Raw genomic sequence first — 10,344 nt, 5'->3', positions numbered from 1 at the left:
TCGAAGTAGACGCCAGCTCCATATCTCCATTTGGTATCAGCTTGTGGAGCTCAACCTACTGTTTTAGCCACTTCCTGAGTTGTTTGTGGATTCCCATGGATCCCTTTAGCCAACATCTCAATGAGATGTAACCCAATCCTGGTATTGGATGCTGCCATGGGTGACAAGAGATGGGCAGCTGGCGCTCCATCTCCCCCATTGTTTGGTAGTTTCAATTAGATTGCTCTCATGTATGTATATATTTTGTAAACTTTCTACTGTATTAGCTTTTCATACTACCCCTAAAATGCCCCTTCATCTTAGCTGTTTCTCCCTGTATTCTCTCTCACAACCCATCCCTCTCCCCTCTTAACCCTCCCAATCTAGCCATAGCTATCTTTTCTGTTTCCCTTTTCCTAAGGAAATCTATTTGTTCCCTCTACTCTGCACCTACCCTCTGTGCTTCTATGGATTGTAGCCTGCTTATAATGGGTTTAACAGTTAATATCCACATATAAGTGAATGTATTCTATATTTGTATTTTGGGGTCTTGGTTTACCTCACTCAGGATGATTTTTTTCTAGTTCTAGCCATTTACCTGCAAATTGTAAAAATGGCTGAGCAATACTCTGTTGTGTAAATGTACCATATTTTCATTATCCATTCTTCTGTTGAGGAGCATCTAGGTTGTTTCTGGTTTCTGGCTATTATGAATAGAGCAGGAATGAGCACAGTTGAGTAAATGTCATTGTGGTAGAATGGAATGTCTCTCGGGTATATGCCCTAGAGTGGTATAGCTGGGTCTTGTAGTTTTCCTTCTACCCAAGGAACCGCCACACTGATTCCCATAGTGGCTGTATGAATTTGTACTTCCTCCAGCAATGGATGAAGGCTCCTCTCACTCCACATCCTCAACAGCATGAGCTGTCATTTGTTCTGTTGATCTTAACCACAGGTGTAAAATGTTATAAAATGAAATCTCAAAATAGTTTGGATTTGCATTTTCTTGATGACTAAGGATGTTGAACATTTTTTAATTGTTTCTCTGCCATTTGAGTTTCCGCTGCTGAGAATTCTCTGTTTAGCTCTCTACCCCCTTTTTATTGGGTTGTTTTCTTGATACCTAGTTGCATGAGTTCCTTATATGTTTTGGATATTGTCCTCTAACAGATGTGGAGTTGGTGAAACTCTTTTCCCATTCTGTAGGCTGCCACTTTGTCTGATTGATGGTGTCCTTTACCTTACAGATGTTCTTTTTGTTTCATTTGTTGTTGATTGTAGTGGCATTTCAATTGTATTTTAGTAAAGTTTGCATGGGGATCGGGAAAGTAAAACAGCTACACTGGTCAGCCTTACAGGAACAAAGTGGTAATAGACACACGTTTAATCCCAGTAGCCAAACTAGTTGCCATAGAAACCGGGAGGTGCATCCCTTTAATCTCAGCCCTAGAGAGAATATAAAACAGGAGGAAACAGCTCTCAAACACAGTCTCATTTTGAGATTCCTGGAGGCAGGATCGCCATTTTCATACTAAGGTCAAGGTAAGAGGCGGTGGCTGGCTGCTTTGCTTTTTAGATCCTCAGGTTGAACCCCAATACCCATCTATGAGTTTTTATCACTCACAGATCATTTGATCTTAGTTCCTGTGCTAACCGTGTTCTCTTCAGGAAGTTGTCTCCTGTGCTACTGCATTCAAGGTAACCCCTACTTTCTCTTCTATCAGCTTCAGTGTGTCTGGTTTTATGTTGAGGCTTTTGATCTATTTAGAGTTGAATTTTGTTCACAGTGATTGATGTGGATCTATTTGCATTCTTCTACATGCAGACATCCAATTTGACCAGCACCATTTGTTGAAGATGCTTTCTTTTCTCCAGGATGTATTCTGGCCTATTTATCAAAAACCAGGAGTTCAATTCCATTCATCAGTGCATCTTTTTTGTGCCAATACCATTCGGTTTTTATTACTGTAGCTCTGTAAGAAAACTTGAAATTGGGAATAGTGATACCTTTAGTAGCTCTTTCATTGTTCATGACTGTTTTAACTATCTTGTTTTTTGTTTATTTATTCTTTTGCGTGTGTGTGTGCACTTCCACATGAGGTTGAACATTGCCCTTTCTGAATCTGTAGATTGCTTTTGGTAGGACAGGAGATATTTCCATCTTTTGATATTTTCTTCAATCTTTCTTCAAAGACTTGCAGTTTGATCATACAAATCTTTCACCTGCTTAGTTAGACATACTCCAAGATATTTTATATTATTTGAGACTGTTGTGAAAGGTATTATTTCCTCGATTTCTTTCTTAGACAGTTTGTCATTTGTATATGGGAGGGCAGCTGATTTTGTGAGTTAATTTTGTACCTAGCAATTTTTCTGAAAGTGTTTATCAGCTGTAGGAGTTCCCCAATGGAAATTTTAGGGTCACTGATATATACTATGATATCATCTACTAATAGAGATATTTTGACTTCTTCCTTTCTGATTTAAAATGGCTACATCACTTGCTTCTTAGGTTCATTTGCTTGGAATGTCTTTTTCCCAACCCTTTATCCTGAAGTGATGTTTATCCCTGATGTTAAGGTGTGTTAACATCGGATGCAGCAGAAGGATGGATCCTGAATTTGCATTCATTCTGTTAGTCTGTGTCCTTTGTTTGGGGAATTGAATCTGTTGAGATTGAGAGATATCAATGACCAATGATTACTGTTATTTTGTTGTTGCTGTGGTGGTGATGGTGGTTATGGTGATGTGTGTGGGTGCATGCATATGTACACACACACATCTATATATATGAATGATGTATGTGTGCTTCCTCTCTTTTGACTTTGTTGGGTTGTCATTTTTTTTTCTCAGTGTTTTCTTGGATGAAGTTAACATCTTATTTATATTTTTTAAGGGATTTATTTGGTTCCTCTTTAAGTACCTCTATCATATACACAAGAGATGTTTTAAGGTCTTTTTTAGTATTACTTTTAAAATTAATTTACTAATTTATTTTACATATTGACCACATTTCCCCCTACCTCTTCTTCCCTTCCTTCTACCCACCAAACTCTCTGCCCCACCCCAATCCATTCCTCCTTTGCTTCTGTACAGAAAGGGGCCGGCCTTTCTGGGTAACAGCAAAACATGGCATATCAAGTTGAGGTAGGACTAAGCACCTCCCCTTGTTTTAAGACTGGGCAAAGCAATTCAGCATCTTCCCCACAAATAATGCTGGCATAACTGGATGTCGTCATGCGAAAGAATACCAATAGATTCCTATTTATTGCCCTGCACAAAACTCAAGTCCAATCCAAAGAACTCTACAAAATTCCAGATACACTGACGCTGACAGAAGAGAAAGTAGGAACTAACTTGAACGCATTGGCACAGGAGACAACTTCCTGAATAGAACACCAGTAGCACAGACACTAAGGTCTAATATTTGTGCGCCGATCATGTTGGAATATTCACGATCTGTTGTGGTAATGTCCCTGGGATCATGTAGAGGCCTTGGCCATTATCAGCTGTGGATTTTGTGCTGGTGTCTAGGCCTCTGGGCTTGGGAAGATTGGAATTTGAGGTGCTGATATCTGATCTTGTCTTTGTATGGTGGGTGTTTTGTTCCTTGGTTTCTGTTTTCTCTCTAGATCTTAGAGCAGTGTGGTAGCTGTATGTTTCCTATCAGGAAATCTTTTGGGTACCTGAAAGGCATTCAGGTGGGGGGTCCCCAGGTAAAATGTGTTTCTGGGTATTGGGATCTGAGATTTAGGAATGGGAATGGGCTTGGGCTTCACAAAAGGAAGGAAAGCAGGGTGTTCCACCAGGATCTGCTTAGTTAGGCCCCTGACAATGGGGGGCAGAGAGTGAGGAGAGGCCACAGCAAAAGGTCTGCTGCAGAGCTGGGAATGGGACAGGGTGATCAGAGTCGGAGGAGTGGAGAGAGAGGTGAGGATCTGGAGTGGCCTGTGTGTTCACAAGGATGCCTGCTGGAGTTGGGGCAGAGCGGTCACAAAGCAACCACTGGGGGAAGGGAGATAAGAGGCGAAGATCTGTGGGATCCTCCACGGATGCAGAGGGGAAGGCTGCTGCAGGTGAGCTCTGCTGCAGAGCTGGGCGTGAGCCTAGGGCTTTAGACGTGGAGGGAGAGGTGAGGACTGCAATTAGCCTTCCCGTTTCCTTGGCAGGTGATCTGTTCAGAGCTGGGAGGAGACTGGGGTTGTGTTTGCAGGGGCAGAAGGAGGGGTGAAGATCTGCTGTTTGCCTGCCTGCTTCCCTGGCCTAAGTGGCTCCTGGGCTTCCAGGGAGTGGCTGCTGAAGGTGGGGGCTGGGATAAGGTGACTATGGGAGTGGTTAGGAAGGGAAGATCTGTGGGAGCCACTACAGATGGGGCAAGGGGCGGCAGCAGGTGTTCTGTTGCAGAGTTGGGGCTGAGACTCGGGGATTGGGTTTGTAGGAGTGGGAGGACAGGTGAAGATCTGCTCCTTGCCTCCCTGACTCCTTGGCTGGACTTGTAATAGCTATTCAAACTAGGAGAACCCTGAGCTCCTTCTTTTGGGCACCATTTTGTCATTATCTGATTTTGATATCAGTTTCTTCTTAAAGCCTGTCTATAGTGGAGAGCTCCTCTCTTGCCCATCCAGCACCCACCTGCATTCCTCCTAATGGCAAGTTCCAGCTTTAGACCGAGTCCATGGGCCTCCAGTGGCCCACCTATTACATTCTCTTAGCTACTTCCTTGTCAACTTGTTGCTCGTAAGCACATAAAGTTACTCGCTGGGCTTTTCTGCTGCCTCTTCCTCGGAGAGTAGACTTCCTGGCATGTAGCACACTAGGGTCGGCTGTCCCTCTCTGTCCTGTCAACTCCTAGATAATCGAGAGCCTCCTGCTGCAGTTTGCCACCACTTCCGTTTCACCTCGACAGCGTCTGAGTCTGGCATGAAATGCGCAGTGTTGCACTCAGCCCATTGGTTAGGGAACACGTGCTTTGCTTTATCATCCGCTGCTTCCCATTCCAACCTCGGCTCACATATACGCTTATTTCCCATAGCATGGACTGCTTAGTCTCAATGGGACTGGGGTCAGCATCCTACCTACTCACCCTGCCTCTGGATCCACCACACGCAGCTTCAATGATTTAAATTAAAGCCACCTTATCCGAAAACATAACGCTTGAAAAGGGACATGATTTGTATTGACTGTGGTGTAGCAGTGCCTTCAAAGAGGGCACGTGTGGGAAGGGCAGGAATTTCAGGGCCATTCATTTGTACAGAAGATTAAAAACATTGCGTTAATAATGGAAACAATGGTCTAATACAACCTAATTGGAAGAAGCAACTGATGGGGATAATGGTTGAGCAATGAATTCCTCTTTTTTTGGTAGAAAACAACATGAACAGACATTTGCAGTTTATCCAGGAAAGGAGGGGTTTATATCGCCACCATTCGAGACAATAGTCTGAGAGATTATAGTGCAACTTGACATGTACTTAATTTACTCTGCCACATGAGCAAACTGTATTTGAACCTTTGTCTGCCCAACACAGTTCTTAGGCTCCTACTAATGAGTATCATCTTTGTACAAATTTGCCAATTGTGGAGAACAGATCAAACATAGACAGAATCAGAATTGGGGCGTATGGAGCTCCCTGCTCCCATGGACCTCTCAGCCCTGCTCATTGTGCTCTTATGGCCAAGGGCTGGATAGCCTCTCCTTTGCAGGCTCACATGCACGGAGTCTTGGGATGGGTGGCAAAGGAAAGTCTAGGTCACTATGTGTCCCGTCTGTCCCGTTCCAGACATATGGATTATAGAGTTCCTTGAGGACTTTTAGGAAGACCTACTTAATATTGAATATGTCCTATTCTAATGTCCTTGTCTGTGTCCACGAGCTCAATACCAATTTGCAGGGAGAAGCAGCAAATGATTCAGAGGATAGTGACTGAGAACGTGCCAGGTAGATGCTTGACACTGTGAGGAGGTCTCAGGACCTGGTCTCAGGTCTCAGGAATGATTGGGGGATCCTTTAGAGGCTCCTCTTTGCAGGAGCAGTCACTGGACCCCAGCCTGGGCACGTGATCTTTTGGAGGATAGGATCTGGGAATCCAGACAGACATGGTCTCTCCTATGTTTGGAAAGACTGAGAAAGAGGTCCCATCCTGGGCTGTTGTCTCCTGTGCCTCCACTGCTCCTTCCCCTTCTAGAGATGCTTGCATCAGCAGCACATCTGTTTCCATCCTTAGATCCGGAGAGCTGCAGGTAAAACTGCACATCCAAATTTAGAGTTCCACGTCTGTCAACCAGCAATGAAGACAGCAACCCTCAATCCAGAACCAGCAAGAACTAGAGCAGCCGAAAATCAGATAATCCAACATAAGGTCCTGTGTCCCGTGTACAGCTGGAGTAGCAGCCGGGGCTCTATTCCTGTCAGCGGTCGTGGATGCTCCAGATGCTCGACCTCTTTGTCAGCAGGCACAGTGCAACTTCATCCGGGAGATCCAGGGATTGTCCTGGCCCACTTGCTCCTCTAGGCATCCCTCATCTATCTGCTCTGCAGACAGCACCAGTTCTATTGTTCCCCACTGAATTTCCACCCTTTTTCTACCCAGCAGCATTCCAAGACCCACAGCCAGCTTCTTCTCCCCTGAGTAACAGCCTTTTTATTCTTCGGGCTGTTTTCAGTGTTGTGTTAAATATTGCTTTTAACAAATTGTTCTTCATTGCGTAAATTCCAGTTATAGTGTTCACTCAGCATGCCTATATATGGCCTAGCAGGATCCCCAAACATGTCACACTAGTTCTGGGAGAGGCTCCATGGAGGCAGACCATCCTGGAGAAAGGGAGGCAAAAGCCACTGCTTTGACAGGGACCAGGTGAATGCCTGAGAGAGGTGCTAGACATTGTGTCTAGCTGCTGTGTGCTGGGGAACAAAAGACCAGGGTCATGTGTTTAGAGCTCAGGCTGACCAGTTGTCCTTCCATGTGCTTTCTGTTTTAGGTGCAGGCTCCTGCAGCTGGGTAGCAGTACTATTGGTGCAGCAGATGAGGACATATTACCATCCCCAATATGCTCCTCGATTTAGCCGGCCAATGGAGCCCCGCCATTCACGAATCCCCACTTTCCAGATCTGGGTGGGACCTCCACTTGCTGCAGCCAGCTCAGCCTGGATGCCGAGACTGGCAGGGGATGCCAACATTGAGACATGGAGGCTTCTTTTCAGGTGGAAGAACAGCAACCTTTATTTTGCCTCAGCTAAAACCTTTTCTACCTCTACAGCTTCTGTGGAAAAACACCGGCCAGAAAGAACACAAACATCCTTGTGGTCAATTACAGACCACAAGGAAGTTCCGCTGTCAGTCAGGGGGAGTAAGGGCAGCTGGATCACAACAAGAGGGAGTTGAAAACGGCTGAAGGGCAGAGAAGGTGGAAAGGAACATGAAGGACCACAGAGAGACTGGAGAAGAGAACATTGATCTCAACTGCTGGTCCACGAAAAACAGTTGTGCGGAATGAGCTAGAAACAGATCAGGCAGGGAGTTCAGAAAAGTCTTCCAGACATCATGAAAAGTTAGAGGAGAAAGAAACAGGTGAAATGGAGAAGCTATCGATAAGGACGGGTAAATCTGACGGCTGCAGGAGAACAAAAAGCAATTCAATGCTGACATCTGGCCAAACCAATCAGAGGAAGGACAGTCACAGAGCCCCCAGGCCCCATTTCTGAAAGCTGTGGGTGACACAGTCCCACCCTTATGTCATGCAAGACTACCAGAGTACCACGTGATGCTGATGCCAAATTTCCTGAGCGAATCTATTCTACCCAAGTCATTCAAGGAGGAGTGGCCCTGGCCTCCCAGCTGGCCAATGCAACCCACCACCATTGTGGGGCAGAATTAAGTCCTGGTCAGAGGACTCCATAGCTTCTTTCACATTCCTGGCAGTTCCGTCGCTGGACTCCAGGATGGCTAAGGTAATAAAGGGGAGATTTTCTGTGCTGGTGAATCTGGAAACCATTGCTTTCCAAACTTAATTTGCATCATTCATCGTCTGGGCATCTGTTAAAATGCAAGCATTGACTCGGTAGGACTTCTCTAGAGGGCTTCAGTCCTGCCACCTCTCTTCCCCTCTTCGCAGTCACAGCTGCCAGCCGTGCCCTCCTCTCTGAGGGCAAACACTGCAGGATTTCTTTTCTCCCCAAAGGACCCACTAGGGAATGCACTCAAGTAGAACTTACACCGTTTCTCTTCGTTGTAGGAAGGCACAACAACAGACAGCTGTTTGGTAGGTGAGTCCCAGATGCTGGGTAAAGCTTCCTTCTGGCCTTTGGCATTAAGGAAGAATTTCTCTTCTTCATGTTGGTGATGTGGTGGCATTTTTGTAGCCGTTATAAATGCAATGACAGATACCTATAGGGAGATGTGAAAAGTGGGTTACATTGATCTCTTTTAGTGTTTGCTTTGCTAAAACATCACTATTCGCACAATTTAAAAATTTTTATTACATTTATTTATTTATTTATTTTTGTTGCTGTTTGGGAGACTCTGGAGTCTCAGGTTTGACTCTGGAGGTGATTATGCTGTTCCTTGGCAGCCAGGCCTTAATTAACCCCTTATGAACTGACGACTGTCCTTGACCCCATAGTAATGTGCTAAATGTTTTAGGAGGCCTTGATCCACCTCTCATCCCCCAGGGCCTCTTCTACGCCAGATCCAAAAGTCAATACAGGAAGTCCAGCCCACTACCATATCCTGCGTGGAGCGTGTATGTGGTGGACAAATCCATCTGGCAGCTGACCACGGAAGGACCAAACTGTGTCAGCCTATTGGGCTACACAGCAGGGACTATAGTGCTTAAGAATGCATTCTGACATTTATTCTAAATTCCAACTGAGAACAGCATCTTTTGGAGTAACATATAAGACTTGCAGGCTCCTGGGGTTGAAACAGTTAAGAGTACTGGCTGCTCCTGCAGAGGACCCAGTTCAGTTCCTAGCACCCACCCATGTAGTGACTCACAACTAATTGCTTGTAAGTACAGCTCCGGGGATCCAATGTCTCTGGTTTCTGCATTCATGTGCTTGCACACACACACATGCACACTTAAAACATAAAATACAATCCTTTAAAAAATGAAAGGAGTCTGGCTGTCCACTCTATTGTCTAGGTTGTGAGGTTTTCAAGAAAGCAACCAATGCTCCTAAGAAAACGATTAGCCCAGATCTGGGGCGGGAAGGTTTATGTTAACACAGCAAACAGACAGAAAGCAAAACCGATCTGTACTCAGGAGGGCTTCAGGGAAAGGGGCAGGTGGGCCACTTGAAGTGCTTGCCTCTCAGGCCTGGGAAGAAGGACGGTAGCATCAAGAGTAATCCCTGCAGTGGCTAGAAACATGTACAGACACTGGTCTGTAAAAATACAAGAATAAAAGCTGGCCATCGTTTTCAGACACCAGGGAAAGGTCTCAGTGTCTTAAAGACTTGAGCCTCCGGATGTAAAAGGTGTTTCAGGTGACTGAGAACCTGAGGACTTTTCATAAAAACAAACAAAACCCCCACGGACCCGTCTGAAAAAAAAGACTCACACATGCATTTAATTAAATCCTCAAATCCTACAGGAAATTTGGAAGGCAGACAAAATTAAAGGTGCTTGGGGAGGCAGCCTGTTAAACCCACACTGGCAAACTCGGAGAACTGAAATGGACAGGCTATTGGGAACCACAGAAAAACTAGTTAGGTTTTAAAAGACAGTTCAAATTACCTGACTGCAGCCATGGTTTTTAAAAAGGGATCCCGACAGGAATAAATGCAGATGATTTTGGGCTGAAATGTTATTTGGATTTGTTCTTAAATGATTTTTAAAAACTGGGAGACGGTGGAGAGAAGGAATGACTGCGGGTAGATGGACGATGAGTTTGAAGATCCAGCGCACTGCACCCCAAGCCCAACATGCAGCACGACGCTGTTCTACTACTTCAAGCCAAGGACATCTAATAGTGCACACAACCTCAGCGTGCACACACTCATCTAGATCAGTGACACTGGCACGAGGCAAGGTAGCCTCAACTCAGAACCGTGTCGACAAAATCCAGGTTTGTATCAAGTCTTTAAAGAAGGCGTTTTAGCAAGAAAGGGCTCCTGGCTCACCCTGACACACAGCGACAAAGTCACCAGGCCACACCATTCCTAGACTATGAATGTGCGTGCATAGCAAGGCGACAGAGGCCTTCCTGGCCGACTGTGAAGCCACCTGGTCTCAACACCAAGGAAGCTTTTCAAAATTTCCGTTTACTGAATGAGTGGCAGGCTCTGGAAACTGTGGCAGAGTTGTTGACGAATCTGCCCTTTTCTACTTACATACCAGCAAGGTATGTAAGTTTCTAGAAGAATGG

The sequence above is a fragment of the Microtus pennsylvanicus genome, chromosome 16, assembly GCF_037038515.1.
Source record: "Microtus pennsylvanicus isolate mMicPen1 chromosome 16, mMicPen1.hap1, whole genome shotgun sequence".
NCBI lineage: Eukaryota > Metazoa > Chordata > Mammalia > Rodentia > Cricetidae > Microtus > Microtus pennsylvanicus.
The sequence above is the reverse complement of the archived record's forward strand: the minus strand, read 5'-3'. Positions refer to the sequence as shown.